The sequence below is a fragment of the Elaeis guineensis genome, chromosome 8, assembly GCF_000442705.2.
Source record: "Elaeis guineensis isolate ETL-2024a chromosome 8, EG11, whole genome shotgun sequence".
Classification (NCBI taxonomy): domain Eukaryota; kingdom Viridiplantae; phylum Streptophyta; class Magnoliopsida; order Arecales; family Arecaceae; genus Elaeis; species Elaeis guineensis.
The window spans coordinates 69149758-69172397 of NC_026000.2; the positions used below are offsets into that span (position 1 = coordinate 69149758).

The 22640-nt window shown below is 40.6% G+C and overlaps 1 non-coding gene across 1 annotated transcript; it reads left to right on the top strand.

Moving 5' to 3' along the window:
• The first annotated feature begins 3988 nt into the window (after positions 1-3988).
• On the top strand, positions 3989-4094 carry LOC140851423 (small nucleolar RNA R71). The gene has a single exon (XR_012134176.1). It is a non-coding gene; the product is annotated as a small nucleolar RNA R71 (small nucleolar RNA).
• The last annotated feature ends 18546 nt before the right edge of the window (positions 4095-22640 follow it).

The following is a 22640-nucleotide window of genomic DNA, read 5'->3' on the forward strand; positions in this document are numbered from 1 at the left end:
TTCCTATAGCTGCAGTAAGGTAAGAAAAATATGAAATCATTGGGTTGCCTCCCAACAAGCGCTAAGTTTTACGTCTTTAGCCAGACGTCAAGTTTATTGACAGACTCTTCCATACAGAGCGGTCCTTTATTCTTTAAAAAAATGATGATTAGTTAAAACAAAATAGAAGAAATTTTGGTTGCCTCCCAAAAAGTACTAAGTTTTACGTCTTCAGCCAGACTTCATATGCAATAAAACCAACAAAAGATGGGCAATGGCTCATACTTGATTGTCCATGGAGGAGTGGTTTTATCGTGTGGTGTATCCAACAATGTGTTAACTTCTTTCATATATCCCTTAAAGTCATACACTCCAAAGTGAGCCAAGCAAGTATCTAAGGGGTCAGGTGCTAGAATTGTGGGTGTTGCATCTTCTATAATGTCTTCTAGTGTATCTACTTCGAAGCAACTATCCATTAATGGTCCTTGGGAAGCACCAAACACATTCAGTCTCAGTTTCTTATTCCCAAACGATACGTCTATGACTCCTGTCCTACAATTAATGCATGCATTTGTCGTAGCTAGGAAGGGTCATCCTAAGATAATGGGAATTTATCTGGGATTGCCACTTAATTCCATATCGAGAACCAAAAAATCAACTGAAAAGTAAAATTCATCTACCTTGACCAAGACATCCTCAAGCATTCCATGTGGTTCCTTAATTGATCTATCGGCTAATTACAGTGTGACTGATGTGGGTTTCAGTTTTCCGAATCTAAAAAGTTCATACACCGAACTAGGTAAAAGATTCACACTTGCCCCTAAGTCCAGAAGAGCCTTTTCAATGTGATAATCTCCTATAACACAGAAAATGATGGGGGCTCCTGGGTCCTTAAGCTTTGGAGGAGTGGCATGCTGGAAGACAGAACTAGCCTGTTTAGTGAGACGTACTTTCTTTGAGATTTGTGATCTAGATTTACGTTTTTGGGTGCACAAATCCTTCAAAAATTTGGAATAAGCAGGGACCTATTTAATTGCATCTAGAAGGAGAAGATTAATTTGGACTTGCTTAAATAATTCCAACATCTCATCAAGTTTTCCTCCCTTCTTATCTGCAGGAATAGGGGCTTTCAGGGCATCCGAAAATGGGGTGTTGGTGCAAAAATCCGCTAGCGCCGGAGAAGCTGGAGTCGGGGAAGCCGCGGTCGCCGTCGGGACCTGCAAGGGAAGTCTAAACCGGAGGTGGGGTTGCTCCGGCAAGACCCTCCGATGCTCAAGTCAGTTCTCTGCCTCAACAAGAATGGAGTGCTCGAACGGAGAATTTAGCAGAGTTTTGAGATAAGAAAAATGAGCTTAAAGAATAACGTATTTGGATCTCCCTTTTATAGGCGGAGGAGGCAACGGATTGATGGCGACATTTGTAACCGCCTGGTAGTGGGCCGCCCATGGTCAGGGGAATTGATTGCGAAAGGTGGTGGAGCAGACACGTGGCCATCACCGCAGCTCGCCACGTGGAATCTGTTATGAGGGGTGGAGCAGCATCCGTTGTCGTGACTTGCCAGCGGATAGGAGAATCGCATGGTATCCATCGCAGGAGGTGAGCAGGTTCGCGACCGTTATTGTGGCCTGCCAGGGGATAGTGGAGCTGTGCGGAATCCGCCACAGGGAGTGGAGCAGGGTGGCGATGGTTACTGCGGCCTGTCAGGGAATGATGGAACTGCGCGGAGTCCGCCACAGGAAGTGGAGCAGGGTCGTGGTCATTTTGGTGGCCTGTCAGGGGGCGTGGATCTGTCGATTGAAGCTCGGCAGCGGTCGGAGCTCGGTTTCTGTTGAGGTCCGGGAGAGGTCCTCCTGGCGGTTGGGGTCGTGGGTGGAGCCCTACTCCCGGGAGAGTCCGGGCGGAACCCTCTCGGAGCCGAAGTTGCGGGCGGAACCCGGCTCTCGTAGGAGTCCGGGCGGAGTCTGCTTGCGGCTGTAGTCGTTGGCGTCGGAGATGAAGCTCGGCTCCCTTAAGAGCACGGGCGAAGTCCTCCTGCAATTTAAAATTAAAGGCGAAGTCCGGCTCTCGTAGGAGTCCGGATGGAGCTTACTAGCAGTTGATACTGAGAGTGGAGCCCGGCTCCCGTAGGAATCCGGGCGGAGCTGCGCTGTTGTCGGCGGTGGAGCCCGGCTCCCGTAGGAGTCCGGGCGGAGCTGCGTTGCAATCAAAGTTAAAGGTGAAGTCCAGCTCCCGTAGGGGTCCGGACGAAGCTTACCAGCAGCTGACATTGAGGTTGGAGCCCGGCTCCCGTAGGAGTCCGGGCGGAGCTGCGTTGCAATCAAAGTTAAAGGTGAAGTCCGGCTCCCGTAGGGGTCCGGACGAAGCTTACCAGCAGCTGACATTGAGGTTGGAGCCCGGCTTTCGTAGGAGTCCGGGCGGAGCTGCACTGCTGTCGGCGGTGGAGCCCGACTCCCGTAGGAGTCCGGGCGGAGCTGTGCTGATGTCGGCGGTGGAGCCCGGCTCCCGTAGGAGCCGTGCTGATGTCGGCGGTGGAGCCTGGCTCCCATAGGTGTCCGGGCGGAGCTGTGCTGATGTCGGCAGTGGAGCCCGGCTCCCGTAGGAGCCCGGATGGAGCCGTGCTGATGTCGGCGGTGGAGCCCGACTCCCGTAGGAGCCCGGGCGGGGCTGTGCTGATGTCGGTGGTGGAGCCCGGCTCCCGTAGGAGCCCGGGCGGAGCCGTGCTGATATCGGCGGTGGAGCCCGGCTCCCATAGGAGCCGTGCTGATGTCGGCGGCGGAGCCCGGACTCCTACGGCGGAGCCCGGCTCCCGTAGGAGTCCGGGCGGAGCTGTGTTGATGTCGGTGGTGGAGCCCGGCTCCCGTAGGAGCCCAGGCGGAGCCGTGCTGATGTCGGCGGTGGAGCCCGGCTCCCGTAGGAGTCCGGGCGGAGCTGTGCCGCTCGAAGTTGATTCCGTCGAGGATTTCGGCTGTGGGTATTTTATACCCAACATGGGGCTTTAGGCAAGTAAGATGATTTCGGTGTAGTTGGTTCCTTCTCTATTTTAAGTCCTCCTTGTTCTTGGGTGATTTGGATTCGGTTAGAGGTTTAGGGTCGGACTCATTGGTTTTACTAGTGTGTTCAATGACCTTCCCACTTCTCAGAGTCATGATTGATTTGACATGTTTAGAAAAAGCTTCTGGGGTATTAGAACTCTCAATCACAAATTGCCCTCTTGGGTTGCTCTCGGGTTGGCTAGGTAATTTTTCTCCTTCCCTCCTACTGAATGCAGTTGCTAGTTGACCTATTTGGGTCTCTAGCTTAGCAATGGATTGTGTGTGGGAGTTAAGGGTCTGAGTGTTGACTTCTAATCATTCTAGTACTTTCAGGACTTTTTCTTCAAAAGCTAAGCTGTGACCAGTAGTAGACGGTTGAGGAACATTTTGAAATTGATGGTATGATCCATGCCTATATGTTGGGTCTTGATATTGAGGTCGAGGTGTGGCAGGACTAACCACTGGTTGTGGTCTCCAGAAAATATTTGGATGGTTTCTCCAGCCGGGGTTATAAGTGTTCGAATATGAATCGTTTCCTGGTCTGCGAGCTTGTTCTTGAGCTTGCTGAACCTGCTCGTGCACAAACTCAGAAAATTGAGGTGCGGCTGGGCATTCACTAACAAAATGGTTCAGACTTGCACATAATGCACAAACTTCTTGGATTGGGTTAGGTGGAATCGGAGATTGTCCAGTATTTAGAAGACGATCTAATTTTTGGGACAATTCATCTACCTTGTGATGGATATCTATGGCATTTCATACTTCATATATTCCACCTCTCTTTGGGTTTAACATGGGTTTATCTCTAATAGAGGTAGACATATGATGTAATGAATTTTTACTTAAAATTTTAAACAGTTGCCATGCCTCATCCTCACTTTTCAGCATGAATGTCCCACTGCATGATGCATCGACCATTTGTCGATGTCTTTCCGATAGCCCATCATAAAAATATTGGATTAACTGCCACTTGGGTACAGCATGGTGGGGATATTTTCTAATAAGGTCCTTTAATCTCTCCCATGTTTCATGAAATATTTCTCCATCTAATTGGGAAAAACTAGTTATGGCTTTCCTTATTTGATTAGTTTTTTCTATGGGAAAATATTTCTTGAGAAACTCTCCTTGCAGCTGGTCCCAGGTTGATATAGTCATGGAATCCAAAGTATGTAGCCAGTATTTGGCTTTGTCCTTAAGTGAAAAAGGAAATAATTTTAACCTAAGAGCATCATCGGAGAAGTTGTGAATTTTGACAGTTGAGCATATCTCGAGAAATTCTTCAAGATGTTTATAAGGGTCCTCATTACTAAGTCCATAAAATGAAGGTAACATTTAGATTATACTGGACTTAATTTCATATTGAGTGGCCTCCACAGGGGGTACTTGAATACAAGGAGAGTAAGTACATGTGGAAGGAGTAAAGTACTCCTTCAGTTGCTTGGGTGGATCATTCTCCTGATTTCGATCCATATTTTTACGTCTGTTGGCTCTAAAAGTTCTTTCTATTTCTGGATCAAAAGGTTGGATTTCTGATCGTAACGATCTACGGCCAAGCATACACCTTACAATTATACTGTAGAGTAAACACAAAATTTTTTCTTTTTATAATATATATTTTTATAATAAAGTAGAAAAAAATAAAGAAAATCTAAAGAGAAGAACCTAAGAATCTTAAATCTATGAAAAGAGAGAAATTAGTTAATGTTTAGATGTTAATTGCAATCAACTTAAACAACCATAGACTCTCTATCCTAAGGTTAACTTAGATCTAAACAGCTCCTAACTTCCAAGACCGTCTTTGAGCACTCCAAGCTCAAGACTGACTAACTGACTCGGTCAGGTAAGCGTAAGATATGGGAGGTTCCCTGCTCGTTGCTTTCCTTAGACACCAACTAAGTTGGCCAGGTCAGTCAACGGAACCAATTGAAAATCACTTTCTTTAACCACTTGCCTTAGACACCGAGCAATTAACCAATCCCCACTCAGTTCAACTCTAGAGCTTTCTTATCCTACTGAGCTCGAAATTCCTAGGGCTGACGTCTAGTTGATTTTAGATTAAGGTCTAGGTTATGCAAATGCAAGGGAGTGATTTGTGGGCCAAGGAAGGGTGATCAAATCCCCACCTTATCTTAGTTAATGGGTTGTGCCATTAAAGTTAATTATGGATATGAGATGCAAAAAAAAAAAAAAAGAAAAAAAGGTGTCCAATCAAGTTAGAAATTTTTATATTTGGGGTTACGCTATTTTAGTTAAGTGTTATGAAATGTCAGTGGCTTCTCTTTTTTTTTTTTTTTAAAGGTTTATAGTTTTATCTTTTTATATATATATTTTTTTTATTTTTTTATTTTTTTTAGTTTTGCAAGAAAATAAGTTTAAGTGATTAAGTCTAAAAAGCAATAAATCACTAGGCTATAAAAAGTAGCAAATTATTCTAAGCAAAAAAATTCCTAAGATTAAAAAGTAGTAAATTAGTTATGCAAGGTAATTATGTAATTATGCAAATAAGATTATCTAGCTAGAAAGCACTGAAAAAAAAAATTAAAGCGAGAAATAAAAACTGAAAAGCTTTTTTTTTTTAATTTTTTTTTTAATTTTTTAATTCAACCGTGCCAAGATCTCCGGCAATGGCGCCAAAATTTGATGCGTAGTCATTGATAGCACCAAAATAACTCTACTCACTACGTAGGTAGGATGAGTCGAGATCGTATCCTCAGGGACCTTGGGCTAAGTTGAGATTGCAAAATGAAAGAAAGAAATGTTATTTTTGATTTAGAAAGTAAATTATCTTAAAATTGATGTAATTAGAAAATAAAGAGCTCGAAAGTTTTGAATTAATTTTGCACTAGTAGAGTTATATCTTTTTTTTTTAATTAAATAGATATGATTAATCTTAGAAAAAATATCTGTCTTTCCTCGACACATCCCGTACCCGTAGATCATGACGCGTCTCCAGAAAGTACTAGGTAAACAACTCTTCTTTTCTCGGCACGCCCCATATTCGTAGATCACGGTGTGTCTCCGAAAAGTAAAAGTTGTTCCTAATATTAATCTAACAAGAAAGCATAAATAAAAGCATATGAAAGGGAGCAAATAAAGAACTCATGACAATTTAAATAAAAAGCATAATCTTTATTGCATATAAAGAAATACAGGAAAGTTTAGAACAATAAACCATCTCTGTGTCGTTACAAAATTTTTTCTCCACTCCCGAGACTGCTAGCCTAGCTGCTCATGAAGTAGTCCCTTTCTATTCTTCTATGCAAGGCTCTAGAAGAATTTCTGGGCTCCTCCTCCAATGGGAGTACAAAAGTCTTTTTATAGGTGTTAGGAGGGAGGAGTTTTACATGATTTTCCGATGTGAGACTAAAGAAAATACAAATCTTTCCTTTCAAAATATTTCTAAATATTAATTTTTTTTTTTTAATAAGTATCTGTTCGATCGCCATCAAAAATTCCCTACGAACCCGTCTGTCGCGCGCCCACACCCGCGTGATGTCACACCCGTGCCCGCGCTCACGCCCACGCCACGTCCACGCCTCACGCGCGCGCACTCACGCGCTGTGCGTCCGCGCTGCTCACGCGCACGCCCAGGAACAACTTCATGCTACCCTTTTTTATTCCATTTCCAAAAAGAAACTTTTGTTTCTTCACAATGACATCTACATCCTTTTTAGATTCCTTGCATAGTATCTTCATTTTCTATAATACCGGATGCATCTTTCTTTTATTTTAATTTTATTGGAAGTCCAAATTTTTTCAAACTTGAGTCTTTTTTATCTATGAATCGGACTCTTTGTATCGGCGATCATCTTTCCTGTAAAACATAAAAAGAAGCATTAAATTCTTAATAAATAAAATAAATTAAATATGATTTTTTGCTTTAAATGACTTAAATTAAGTGTTTATCAATCTGCTTATGACACTCACAGGATGGACTATATCAGGTCGTGTATATAGCATGGCACACATGAGGCTTCCTATTGCCGAAGTATAAGGGATCTTGCTCATGCATTCAATCTCCTCAGGTCTGCTAGGGCACATCTTCTTGGAGAGATGAATGCCATGTCTAAAAGGTACTAAACCTCTTTTGGAGTTTTTCATGCTAAACCTTTTTAGCACCTCCTCTAAGTACATCTTCTATGAAAGTCCCAGCATCCTATTTGGTCTTTCTCTATAGACCTTAATACCCAGTATAAAGGATGCCTCTCCTAGATCTTTCATAGAGAACTCCTTAGACAACCATATTTTGACTGAGGTCAACATGAAAATATTATTTCCAATTAGGAGGATGTCATCTATGTACGCTATGAGGAAGACAACTATGCTCCCACTGATCTTTTTGAACCACATGGTTCCTCCTCGTTCTTGATGAAACCAAATATTTTGATCACATCATTAAAACGAGTATTCCAGCTCTGAGATGCTTGCTTAAGTCCATAAATAGACTTTTGCAGCTTGTAGATCTTATGATCATCATCACTGGATGTGAAACCAAGCGGCTATTCCATATAGATATCTTCCTTAAGATATCCATTTAAGAATACCATTTTCACATCCATCTGCCAAATTTCATAATCGAAATAGGCTGCAACAGCAAGCAATGTGCGGATAGATTTTAGCATGGCTACGGGCAAAAAGGTATCCTGATAGTCAATGCCTTCGCACTGACTATAATCTTTCACTACGAGCCTAGCCTTGAATGTCTCCACATTCCCATCTGCACCTATCTTTCTCTTGAAGATTCATTTACACCTAATAGGTATAATACCTTCAGGTGAATCTACCAAGGTCCAAACTTGGTTTGACTGCATCGAGTCAATTTCTGATCTCATTACCTCTAACCATTTTTTAGAGTCGATATCTGATATCGCCTCGTCATAGGTCTTGGGGTCATCACCATGAGTCTCATTTTTTGTGAGGAATATTTCCTCTACGTCCTCTTGTATAGTACCTAAGTACCTTTCAGAAGGATGAAAAACCCTAATTGATCTACGAGGTGGAAGAGGTTGTGTTAGGACTGGTTCTAATTGATTTGGTTCCTCAGGTTCCTTAGCTCGTTGCTCTTGGGAGATATTCTCCTTAAGCTTAATTATTCTTCCGATGCCACTATCTTGAATAAACTATTTTTCAAAAAAATAGCATATCGATTCACAATCACATTATGATCTTTCAGAATATAGAAATAGTATCCTAATGACTCTTTAGGATATCCTATGAACCGAGCTCTAAAAGACCTGAACTCTAACTTGTCTTCCTGCTGTCTCTTGACATGAACCGGACAACTTCAAATTCTGAGATGACTCAGACTTGGTTTCTTACCATGCCATATCTCATACAGTGTGGTAGGAATGATTTTAGAAGAAATCCTATTCAATACATATATTGCTGTCATGAGATAATATCCCCAAAGAAACTCAGGGAGGTCCGTGAAGCTCATCATGGAACAGACCATATCTAATAGGGTCTGATTCCTCCGTTCTGAAACCCCGTTGAGTTGTGGCATACTAGGTGGAGTTCATTGAGAGACTATGCCATTATCCATAAGATAGTCTAGGAACTTCCGACTAAGGTATTCACCTCCTCGATCTGATCGAAGAACCTTAATGGGCTTTCCTGTTTCTTTTTCTACCTCATGCCTGAATTCTTTAAACTTTACAAAGGCTTCAGACTTATGTTTCATTAGAAACACATACCTATACCTAGATATATCATCAATAAAGGTAATGAAGTAGACATAGTTGCCTCTAGCTGGCACATCAAATGGGCCGCACACATCCGTATGTACTAGGGCAAGTAGGTCTGTGGCCCTTTCCCCATGTCCCACAAAAGGGAGCTTGGTCATTTTGCCTTGAAGGCATGATTCACAAACTGGATATGACTCGAAAGTTAACGGACTCAATAGCCCAGATTTCTTCAATTTGTTAATCCTGTCTTCCGCTATATGACCTAGCCTTAGGTGCCACAGATACCTATCATTTAGACTATCTCTAGGCCTTTTAATTCCTATGGCATTGATATTTTGCTCGATATGAAATATAGATACATCAATATGTAGCTCATAGAGACCATTAATAAGAAAACCATTTGCAACTTTATTATTTGCATAAAATATGTTACAATGGTTCTTATGAAAGCTAATCACATAGCCTTCTTGTGCTAAACATGAAACAGAAATTAAATTCCTGCTTGCTGCAGGCACATAATAACAATCTCTAAGAACTAAATCTAATCCTAACGATAATCGCAGAGGATAGGTTCCCACGGTCATAGTAGCAACTCTTGCTCCATTTTTGATGCATAGGATCATATCTCCATCCCTCAGTCTCCTACTCTCCTCAAGACCCTACATAGAAGTACACAAATGAGCACTAGAACCAGAGTCAAGTACCCAACTGGATGCAGAGAAAATCGTAAGATTAGATTCTATAACGAGCATACCTCCAGAAGAACCATCCTTCTTGTTCTTCAGGGTGGCCAGGTACTGAGGACAGTTCTGCTTCTAATGGCCATCTGAATTGTAGTGGAAATATTTTCTCTTTTCAGTAGCCTTCTTCTTCGGTTCCGTCTTCTTCTTCTTTCCATTTACCTTCTGCTTCTTTGCAGACTTCTTCTTCTTTCCAAAAGACTTTCTCTTGGAAGAAGTCCGCTCCACAGTAAGGACTGAGCTTTTTGAACCTTTCAAAGAAAGCTCAGCCGTAACCAACATGTTCATTAACTCAGCCAAGATACAGTGCATCTTATGCATATGGAAGTTCATGATGAACTAACCATATGCATCAAACAAGGACTGAAGGATCACATCAATCTAAAAATCCTTGTCTAAGATAACATCGAGCTTTTCAAGCTCCTCAATATCTTTGATCATTGACAAACAATGATCTTGGACTGACTGCCCAATGGAAAACTCTTTTCCATTATTTCACTTTGCCATGGCCATGGGCTTAAGGACTCAATCTTTCGATCATCATAGGACTACTCCTCTCATCTACCGAGTTTGATAGATCCCATCTTGGTGCAATCTGGTTCCTACAATGAATACACTACAGCCAACATACACCTTAGGGTTTCGAATGGCTAGGAGATCGAGTTATGGTGTAGTCAAACTATAACACACTCAAGGTGAACTATCGATGCACCTCAGGTCAAAGAACTAGACACACAGCTGCAGCATCGAGCTAGTCATCAACAAGAAGGTAGACTTCCTTATGATTGCTCGAGGTGGTCATGCTTAGTACTCTCGTTCTCAATGAATATCTTTACTCTCGCTCTGATGTCTCCACACCGTAGACTCAAGATACATCCATCCTAAGGAAGCAATCGTACACCAACCTTCCGGATCGATCACCATCCTTGTGATGATCCTATGGTCAGGAGCTATTTATGAGTTAGTTATGTAAATTCATGCCTTAAATTTTTAACTCTTAAAAATATGAATTAACATTCCTACTAATTCAAAGGATATATCACAGACATAATGTACACAATGTGATAGTTGAATAACCCTTTTATTCATTTATAGTCAAAATTATAAATTTATCCTTACATTTGTGCAAAAATGTGTCAGCCAATCTGGCATCTAAGGCACACATCTAACAATTTTCATGTTGACCTCAGTCAAAATATAGTTGTCTAAGGAGTTCTCTATGAAAGATCTAGGAGAGGCATCCTTTATATTGTTGGGAATAGTGTCCCAAAGCTAATCGTCAGTCTGTTGATAGTTGTGCTCATTTTTGTATTTGTACATGAATTATGAATTAATAAAAATTATTTTGACTTTTTTCATCACAAAATGTTTCATCTTCTAATGAACTCCTATGTTGTGGTGAAGTCCTTAGGACTATTTAGACTCGACAAAGGAGGATTTGTCGTTTAGTCCTTAAATCTGTTCGCGACCAAATGATACGTTGTTACCAAGGATGACAACGTTTATCAAACATAGGTCATTGTGTGCCATATAGGTTGGTTGTCCTGTTAACCAATGAGTGTGGAGACACTGGTATGGAATACAGGTGAGATGTAAGGGTACATCTGCACTGAACTTGACCGACTCCGGATCTATTTCTGCTATCAAGATTTGCTCTGATGGAATATGGGTATAAATATCCCTCCGACCTGAGACCGCCACGATGACTTGCAAGTAACTCACTGCACTTAGGCACTGGACTACCTGAATTTTTAATTCAGTGACGGAAGGCTGCTGGGTGTAGTCAAGTACTTGACTTGTCGGTGCGTATATCAAGATGGGATTGACCACTCCAGTTTAGGAGCTGTGTACAATCATGTTTCAATTTAGCAAAACCTTGGTCAGGGTAGTCTTTGTGAAGAGTCATAGGACTGTTTGAGTTGAGCATGATTCGGATGATCTGATCAGGGTTGACAGTTTAACCCTGTGTCATCCCAAACACAGAGGTCAAAAAGATGAATTATACAGCAATCATATTCATGTAGGTTCTGAGTGTTGTGATTACGACCATTCGACCTATCCAGTCATCGGGTACCATTGCTAAATGGTCACTTCGATAAGTATAGGAATTGGTTTCTGTGCTACCGGCTTAGGTTCGAACCTGTGGGGTCACACACTTTAGAAGTTCTTATCTGATCTGATGGCTGATATAGAATCCTACATGTTTGAGACTCAGTGATTGAGAATCAAGATTCTCTGATCATGAGTTCCATACATTTTGGGTACCAGGGTCAAAATTTTGAATTTTAAATTTTGAATTTAAAATTTGAACTCTTTGATCAGGGTTTCATATCGATGGTCTCTGATGCCTGATTGCCCATCAGATTTGGACTTAATATTTATGAGAGGTTTAATTAGTAATTTGATCACTAATTAACTCAATTTGATTGAGTAATTATTTTTGGATCAAGTCCAATTGAATTGGATTCAGTTTGGATTGACCCGATTAGATTAAATGTTGACCTAATCGCTAAGGTGATTTAGTCTCTGATTTGATCAGGGTTAGGTTTAGTTAATTCATAATTTAATTAGGATTTTATTGAGCTTAATTAAGCCTAATTAAGTTGGATTTAATTTATTCTAATTGTGCTTAACCTATTTAGATTAGGTTCACTCAATTAGGTTCAAACCACCTTGACTTTTCTCCCTGTGCCACCTCACTTCTTCTATGCATATTTAAATTCACGAGAAGCAACTTCTTGTGAATTTTCTCCACACAGAAGCCATCCCATGCCCACCCTTGTGCACCAAATATCTGGATAAAAATAAGTTGGTTGGCCATTCAAATTCAAAAGAAAGTTTGAATTTGAATGAGCAACCAACTAATCCATGCGCCATGGTCTTATCTTGTGCGCCCCATATTTTACATGAGAAAATGGTTCTCATGTAAACTCTCCATGCACAAATCAACTCATGCCCCTTCTCTTCTCATGCACAAGTAGATAGGGATGAGTTGGTTTTGTATTTAAATTCAAATTTGATTTGAATTCAAATGTGCAACCACTTATCTTTATCCTCTCACGCGGATAAGACACGTTCGATGATGTTTTAAAAAGAGGAGAAAGGTGGGACGTGTGTAGAAATTTTAGGAGAGAAACTTTGGGGCGTGAGGAATGTTTGTGCACAAGGTGAAGGTCTAAAACCTTCCGAGAGAAAAAGAAAGAAAAGAAAGAAAATTGAGCGCAGGGTTTCTAGTGTGTACCCTAGGGTTTCTATCTAGGGTTTGGGAAGTGAGATTGGTGTGCCACGAGTGTCGTGAGTCCACCAAATTTCAGGGAGAGATCCATCAGCCTCTCAAGCAATTGTGCAAATGATCTGAAGTATCTGAGGAGTCGACACACATTGATCGAAGGAGTTCGATCAACATCTGCCATCAAAAGGGTGAAATCACGAACTAGCATTCGTGAGGAGCTGATCAGACAGGAGCTTCATGTGGATGATCCGCAGAGGTCAGACATTTGTGTGGCTACGATGTGATGATCAGAGCCCCCTGACAGTGATCAGATTGTGGTGATCAACTACCCGCAAAAGGTGATGTGTTCTGAACACAGTACTGTAAAAGGTTTACTGATTCAAATTTGAATTTCAAATTTAAATGCATGCTGTTGTATCATATTTAGATCCTAGTGTAGGATTAATTAATATTAATTAATAAGATTAATTAATAATTTCACTGTAAAATAGTAATTTTGAAAAAGTTTTAAAATTACCATTTTGCCCCTGCACAAAATTTTTGCTACAAATGGTATCAGAGCATGGTTCTAGAATATGATATACATATGCATGCATAGATTAAGGTGTAATCTATAAATTTAAATTTAAAATTCAAAATTTAAAATTCAAAATTCAAAAATTTTGAAATTTAAAATTTGTTAGAAGTTTCAAATTTGAAATTCAAAATTTGAAATTTGAAATTTGGTTGAAATCTCAAATTTGAAATTTGAAATTTAAAATTCAAAATTTAAAATTTAAAATTCAAAATTCAAAATTTAAAATTCAAAGATTCGAAATTCAAAATTGAAATTTGGTTGAAATCTCAAATTTGAATTTTAAAATTTGAATTTTAAAATTTGAAATTCAAAATTTAAATTTTGAAATTGGTATATTTAGATATACTTGATCCAAGTAGCAGGTAATCTAATTGGGTTGGTTGCCATGGCCGTCCGGTCATAGGAGAAAAGTAGGGTTTAAAGGCCCTCTCTTCCCATTTGATGGGGTCTCCTATGGCGGTAGGGGTGCCGATGCAATTATATCCCATACCAATGAAGCAGTGAAAGGGCTTAATTAAGAAATTTATCATGAATGTGTTAGATTAGATCTAAAAAAAAAAAATTCATGATTTATTTTGAGTTATTTTCTATTATGAAATGAGCAATGAGATTGCTGTTTATGAAATATGCTGAAATGAGTCAACACATTTGGTGAACAGAAAATAAAATCTTTCAAAATTTGAAAATTTATTTTCAAAATGTCAAACCCTGACCCATCAGCCCAAGTACTTAATTAAAAGAATTAAGTGATGTCTAGTAGGTCTAGAATTGTGAATTAAGACCTAAGATAATCGCATAAACTTGTGGGTCAATGGGTTAGATGAGTTAGGTCCATTATTAGGTTAGACCTAAGGTTAGCTTAAAAAATGGACTAAATGGAGTAATTGATCAAATCTAATCAAAAGTTGAATTAGATTAGGTCAAGGATACTCTAGACTCAACTTCAATAGTTGTAGTTGAATGGGTCCATATCTTTAACTAGACCAAGATGGACTTAATTCATGGCTACGTGGTGGAGCCCTATTTACTAAGTTGATCAAAATTAAAACTAATGAACCGGTTGGTGTCTAAGGTAAGTTCGGCAGTTTTGACCAATGGTTCTTAAGCGGGAGCTACTCTCATTGATTCGATCATTGACGAGTTAATGGCAAATCCCCACTACTGATCTCACTTACCTAGCCAATCTGGTAAGTTAGATTTTGATTAGATCACTTGGTGATTAGAGCTCACCCATGTCATTAGGTAAATCAGTGTGACTGATTTAGGTGCTCCTAATGCCAGCTTTAATTAAATCCTTTTTTTAATCTGACTTGGTGAAGTCAGTGGGAGGATTGAAATTGGCTGGATGATATCTTCTCTACTATTCTTTAATAAAATCCTCAAAATTATTAGGTCCCTAAAATAATTAAGTTATAATGATAACTAAGTCATAGCCTCCCATTAAGTGAGTGATAATGAGTCCATTAGTTCAATGATCATTGGAGGCCCAAAGGCCTGGTGCTCATTGGCTAATGAAATTATTATTCATAATATGATAATTTGATTGAGTCTTTCTAATGGTGGTTAGGTTGGCCGGCCAAAGTCGGGCCTGATCATTTATTGGTCCGATTCACTAAATTAAGTCATATTAATGGTTGGACCTAACCAGATCTTTTCAGTGGAGGCCAAAGTCTACTGATTAGGTTCTGGGGCAAAATCAATTACTAGAAGTTGTTTAGAGAAATAACTGGTTAAAAACCTACCCATAGATGCACATGGGTTGACCAACCAAAGTTGGGCTCGTGTGTAGTCTGTGTGGATTCTAGTACCCATTAAGGAATTAAAGTAATTTCTCGAATTGGAGGATGAGGCTACCAGTTCATAAAAATATTGGAAAAAACTTTAGACTAAAGTCCAAGTCTTTAGTATTAATTAATGTACTAATAGAGGTCTCATTTTTCTTTAAGCAGCTATGGCCACTACCCTGTCGCTCCGGTCATTATTAGATAATGACAAGCTCATGGGATCCAATTTCGATAGCTGGTATCGAAAATTGAAAATTATCCTTGAGCATGAGTGGATCCTTTATGTAGTAATGGATCCAGCACCTGAGGAGCCAGCTCCGAATGCTAGTAAGGCAATCCGAGACACTTACTTGAAGTGGCTCAATGACCGCACCACCGTTCGATGTATTATGCTGGCAGTAATGAATGACGAGTTCAGTCGAAGGTTTGAGAATGCCCAGCCACAGGAGATGCTTCAAATGTTGAACGACTCCTTTGGCATGCCTGACGATGTTGAAAGGCACAAAACTAGTTGTGCCATTTTCAATGCTCGGATGAGGGATGGGGCCTCAGTCACTGATCATGTACTTACATGATCGAGATGATTGAGCACCTAAGCAAATTGGGCTTTCCTCTGCATGAGCAGCTCGGTAAGGATGCGATCCTTAATTCCTTGCCCAAGTCCTTCCTCCCATTCCTTACTCATTTTTGAATGACAAAGCCTGCAGTAAACTACCATGGATTGTTGGGGTTGCTGCAGAATTTTGAGAAGGATCACCAACTCCATAAGGAGTCGATGAATGTAGTGGGAGGGTCTTGTTCTCATCGTCAACCCTTTGAGAAGGGGAAGAAGAACAAGAAGAAGAAAAATAAGAAGGTGCAATCTCATGCTGGGACAGTAGCACAGGGTCAGACCAAAAAGTGCAAGCACGACCAGAGCCAGGCGGAGTGCTTCTTTTGCAAGAAGCAGGGGCATTGGAAGAGGAACTGTCCTCAATACATTGCCTCTCTGGATCCGAACAGGCCAAAAAAGAAGCAAGGTAATTATATGATAACTCCTTGCAACTTTTCGATTTGTGATACTACTGCCTGGGTATTGGATACCGGAAGCCCTTATCATATTTGTAATTCGATGCAGGGTCTGCAGGTCAGTAGGAGATTTGATGAAGGCGAGAGGTTCCTGAACGTTGGAGATGGAAGCAAAGTTTCAGTTCTAGCTTTAGGAATCATGAGTCTTGTAATCAATTCTCATAATATAATTCTGACTGAATGTCACTATTGTCCAAGTTTTTTATTAAATATTATTTCTGTAGGCCTTTTGGCCATGTACGGTTATGATTTTTTAATAAAAGGAAATATTTGCAATATCATTTTGAATGGTGTTACAATATTTGTTGGATAATTAAATAATAGAATTTACTTACTATCACAGCTTGTTAATGTGTTTCAAAACTTCGATAAATGCTCTAGAATAGATAATGTGTCAGAAGTCTACCTTTGGCACTGTAGGCTAGGTCATATCAATAAGAACAGGATAAACAGGTTGGCTCAAGAAGGAATTCTTGAAGTTAGTGATTGTGAATCACTTCCAACCTGTGAGTCCTGTCTTCTTGGAAAGATGACCAAGTCACCTTTTACTGAAAAAGGTGAGTGAGCCAGTGAACTCATAGATCTGGTACATTCTGATGTATGTGGACCCATGAGCTCAAGTGCAAGAGGTGAATTTTTCTACTTCATAACCTTCACAGATGACCTATCTAGGTATGGGTATGTCTATTTAATGAAGCATAAGTTGGAATCATTTGAAATGTTCAAACTATTCCGAAATGAGGTAGAAAAACAAACTGGAAAGTGTATTAAAACTCTTCGATCTGATCGAGAAGGTGAATACCTTTCCAATGAGTTTCTGACATATCTAGGGGAGAATGAGATTCTCTCTCAGTGGACTCCTCTTGGAACACCACAGCATAATGGTGTGTCTGAAAGGAGGAATCGGACCCTGTTAGACATGGTTCGATCCATGATGGGGTTTGCTGGTCTGCCGATCTCCCTCTGGGGATATGCGCTCGAATCGGCTTGTTACCTTCTAAATAGAGTTCCGAGTAAGTCTGTAGCCAAAATGCCATATGAGATATGGATAGGACGTAAGCCAGTACTCTCGCACCTTAGGGTTTGGGGGTGTCCGGCTTATGTTAAACGTTTAATTACAGACAAGCTTGGACCTAGGTCTGACAAGTGTAATTTTATAGGCTACCCAAAAGAGACCAAAGGATATTATTTCTACCTTGCTAATGAGCAAAAGGTGTTTGTCAGCCTTAAGGCAATTTTTTTAGAAAAGGAGTTCCTTAGTGAAAAAACTATTGCCTCTAAGGTCGAACTTGATGAAGTTCGATAGGTGGAAAAACTGACACATGTTACTGAACCTGAACCGGATTTGATTAGATCAGATCTGGAGCCCATTGATTATGCACCCTTAAGGCGGTCTGGTAGAGTACCACATCAACCGGACAGATACTATGGTTTCTTGGTCCGGGATGGTGATCCTGTCGAACTTGATGAAAATGATGAGGATCCGATCACCTACATGGATGCAATGCAGAGACCTGACTCTGAGAAATGGCTAGAGGCCATGAAATCCAAAATGGAGTCCATGAAGATCAATGATGTGTGGACATTGGTTGACCCACCCGAAGGAGTAAAACCCATAGGGTGTAAGTGGGTCTTCAAAAGGAAGAGGGGCGCAGACGGAAAGGTGGAGACCTATAAAGCCCGTCTGGTTGCCAAGGGATATCGTCAACGTTATGGTATAGACTATGATGAGATGTTTTCTCCTGTGGCAATGCTTAAATCCATTCGGATTATGCTTGCGATAGCTGACCATCTGGACTATGAAATCTGGCAGATGGATGTGAAGACAGCTTTCCTAAACGGAGAGCTGGACGAAGAGGTGTATATGATACAACCTGAAGGGTTCACATCCACAGATGAGTTAAGGTGTGCAAGCTACAGAAGTCCATTTATGGACTTAAGCAGGCATCTCGGAGTTGGAACATACGTTTTGATAGGACGATCAAAACGTATGGCTTCGTTAAGAACGGAGAAGAGCCCTACATTTATAAGTGGGCTAATGGTCCAGTAGTAGTATTTCTTGTATTGTATGTGGATGACATTCTCTTAATCGGGAATGATGTCCCTGCATTACAGGGAATAAAGATTTGGCTATCGTCACAGTTCTCCATGAAGGATCTGGGAGAAGCTTCCTACATCCTAGGGATGAGGATCTATAGGGATAGATCCAAAAAGTTGCTTGGCTTATCCCAGTCCACGTACATTGATACTATGCTGAAAAGGTTCAGCATGGAAAATTCCAAGAAAGGCTATCTACCGATAGGCCATGGAATTTCTCTCTCGAAGAGGGATTATCCGACAACACCTCAAGAGAGAGAGCGTATAGGTAGGATTCCATATGCTTTGACAGTGGGATCTATCATGTACGCCATGACATGTACACGACCAGATGTGGCATACTCACTAGGGGTAGTGAGTAGATACCAATCTGATCCAGGAGAGAATCACTGAAAGGTTGTTAAAACCATCCTGAAGTATTTAAGAAATACTAAGGACCAGTGGCTTATATATGGTGAATCGGACTTGAGACTTATAGGGTTTACAGACTCTAGTTTCCAATCTGATCGCGATGATAGCAAGAGTGTGTCAGGATTTATTTTTACCCTTTATGGTGGGGCTGTCTGCTGGAAGAGTTCCAAGCAGCACACTGTGGCTGATTCAGTATGTGAGGTGGAGTATATTGCTGCATCAGATGCTGCCAAAGAAGCGGTGTGGCTGAGGAAATTCATCACCGAGCTCGGAGTAGCACCCTCCCTTGTTGGTCCAGTTCTGCTCTATTGTGATAGCTCTGGAGCCATTGCTCAGGCGAAGGAACCAAAGGCACACCAGCGGACGAAGCATATTCTGCGCCGCTACCATCTCATTCGAGAGCTCATGGATCGAGGTGATGTCGACCTTCAGAAGATCGATGGGAAGAAGAACCTGGCCGACCCATTCACTAAAGCCATTGCGGTGAAGGAGTTCAACGACTACAAGTCGAAGATGGGTATTAGATACTGCACCGATAGGCTTTAGGCCAAGTGGGAGATTGTTGGGAATAGTGTCCCAAAGCCAATCGTCAGCCTGTTGATGGTTGTGCTCCTTTTGTATTAGTACATGAATTATAAATAAATAAAAGTTATTTTGATATTTTTTCATCATAAATGTTTCATCTTCAAATGAACTTCTGTGTTGTGGTGAATTCCTTAGGACTATTTAGACTCGACAAAGGAGGATTTGTCGCTTAGTCCTTAAACATGTTCGCGACCAAATGATACATTGTTACCAAGGATGACAACGTTTATCGAGCATAGGTCATTGTGTGCCATATGGGTTGGTTGTCCTCATAACCAAAGAGTGTGGAGACACTCCTATGGCATACAGGTGAGATGTAATGGTGCATCTACACTGAACGTGACCAACTCCGGAGCTATTTCTGCTGTCAAGATTTCCTCCGATGGGATATGGGTATAAATGTCCCTCCGACCTGAGACCGCCACGGTGACTTGCAAGCAACTCACTGCACTTAGGCACTGGACTACCTAAATTTCTAATTCAGTGATGAAAGGCTGCTGGGTGTAGTCAAGTACTTGACTTGTCGGTGCGTGTGTCAAGATGGGATTGACCACTCCAGTTTAGGAGTTGTGTACAGTCGTATTTCAATTTAGCAAAATCTTGGCCAGGGTAGTCCTAGTGAGGAGTCACAGGACTAATTGAGTTAAGCATGATTCGGATGATCACATCAGGGTTGACAGTTTAACCCTGAGTCATCCTAAACACAGGGGTCAAAAGGGATGAATTATACGGTAACCATATTCACGTAGGTTCTAAATATTGCAATTGCAATTATTCGATCTATCCGATTGTCGGGTACCATTGCTAGATGGTCACTTCGATTAGTACAGGAATTGGTTCCTGTGCTACCGGCTTAGGTTCGAACCTGCGGGGTCACACACATTAGTGGTTCCTTTCTGATCAGATGGCTGATTATGAGTCTTATGTATTTTGGACTCTATGATTGAGAATTAGGACTCTCTGATCATGAGTTCCACATATTTTGGGTACCGAGGTCAAAATTTTGAATTTTAAATTTTGAATTTGAAATTTGAACTCTTTGATCAGGGTTTCATATCGATGGTCTTTGATGCCTGATTGCCCATCGGATTTGGACTCAATATTTATGAGAGGTTTACTTAGTGATTTGATCGCTAATTAACTCAATTTGATTGAGTAATTATTTTTGGATCAAGTCCAATTGAATTGGATTCAGTTTGGATTGACCCGATTAGGTTAAATGTTGACCTAATCGCTAAGGTGGTTTAGTCCCTGATTTGATCAGGGGTTAGGTTTAGTTAATTCCTATTTTGATTAGAATTTTATTGAGCCTAATTAAGCCTAATTAAGTTGGATTTAATTTATTCTAACTGTGCTTAACCTATTTAGATTAGGTTGGCTCAATTAGGTTCAAACCACCTTGACTTTTTTCCCTGCGCCACCTCACTTCTTCTATGCATATTTAAATTCATGAGAAGCAACTTCTCATGAATTTTCTCCATGCAGAAGCCATCCTACGCCCACCCTTGTGCACTAAATATCTGGATAAAAATAAGTTGGTTGGCCATTCAAATTCAAAAGAAAGTTTGAATTTGAATGAGCAACCAACTAATCCATGCGCCATGGTCTTATCTTGTGCGCCCCATATATTACATGAGAAAATGGTTCTCGTGTAAACTCTCCATGCACAAATCAACTCACACCCCTTCTCTTCTCACACACAAGTGGATAGGGATGAGTTGGTTTTGCATTTAAATTCAAATTTGATTTGAATTCAAATGTGCAACCACTTATCTTTATCCTCTCACGCGGATAAGACACGTTCGATGATGTTTTAAAAAGAGGAGAAAGGTGGGACGTGTGTAGAAATTTTAGGAGAGAAACTTTGGGGCATGAAGAAAGTTTGTGCGTAAGGTGAAGGTCCAAAACCTTCCGAGAGAAAAAGAAAGAAAAGAAAGAAAATTAAGCGCAGGGTTTCTAGTGTGTACCCTAGGGTTTCTACCTAGGGTTTGGGAAGTGAGATTGGTGTGCCACGAGTGTCGTGAGTCCACCAAATTTTAGGGAGAGATCCATCAGCCTCTTAAGCAATTGTGCAAATGATCCGGAGTATCCGAGGAGTCAGCACACATTGATCGAAGGAGTTCGATCAACATCTGCCATCAAAAGGGTGAAATCATGAACTAGCATTCATGAGGAGTTGATCAGACGGGAGCTTCGTGTGGATGATCTGCAGAGGCCAGACATTTATGTAGCTGCAACATGATGATCAGTGTCCCTCGACGGTGATCAGATTGCGGTGATCGACTACCCGCAAAAGGTGATATGTTCTGAACACAGTACTGTAAAAGGTTTACTGATTCAAATTTGAATTTCAAATTTAAATGCATGCTGTTGTATCATATTTAGATCCTAATGTAGGGTTAATTAGTATTAATTAATAAGATTAATTAATAATTCCACTGTAAAATAGTAATTTTGAAAAAAATTTAAAATTACCATTTTGCCCCTGCACAAAATTTTCGCTACAGGAGCTTCTCATGAATTTTTTCTCACGCCAAGCCCTCTCCATGCTCCACTTTAATATGCTAAATGGATGGATAAGGATGATTGGTTGGCCATTCAAATTCAAAATAAAGTTTGAATTTGAATGGGCAATCAATCTTTGCACCTTATCCCTTTTTTTATGTCCTATTTATTACATGAGAAAAGATTTCTCATGAAATCACTCCATGCATAATTTAAGCCATGCCTCATGCCTTTAGTGGATAAGGATGAGTTGGTGTCCATTTGAATTCAAAATTTGATTTGAATTCAAATGTGCAATTACTCATCTTTATCCTTTCTTTTGGATAAGACGTTTGATGTTGTTATAAAAGGAGGAGAAGAGTGGGGTGTGCAAGAAGAAGTTTTTCTTGAAAAAAATTCTGTGGCGTGAGAAGACTTGTGCATGAGAAGGAAGTTCATATCCTTCCAAGAGAAAAAGAAAGAAAAGAAAGCAAAGTGGGTGCAAGGTTTTCGGTGAGTTCCCTAGAGTTTTAGCCTGGGGTTCGAAAAGTGAGAAAGTGAGCTACGAGGGTCGTGAGCCCACAAAATCTCAGGATGATCTTCAACATCCTCTTTAGCATGTCTGTTGATGATCTGGAGTATCCAAAGAGTCGACAGACATCGATTGAAGGAGTTCGATCAGCATCCACCATCAAAAGGGCTCTACAACGAGCTAGCACTTGTGAGGAGTCGATCAGATCGGGAGCTTCGTGTGGATGATCCGCAGAGGTCAGACACACTGTGTGGCTATATCGCGATGATCAGACTCTCCCGATGGTGATCAGATTACGATGATCTACTACCCGCACAAAGGTATTGTGTTCGGAACACATTACAGTAAAGTTTTAATGTTCGAATTTGAATTTCAAATTTAAATGAATGCATGCTATATATCATATTTAGATCCTAGTGTAGGGTAAATTTATGT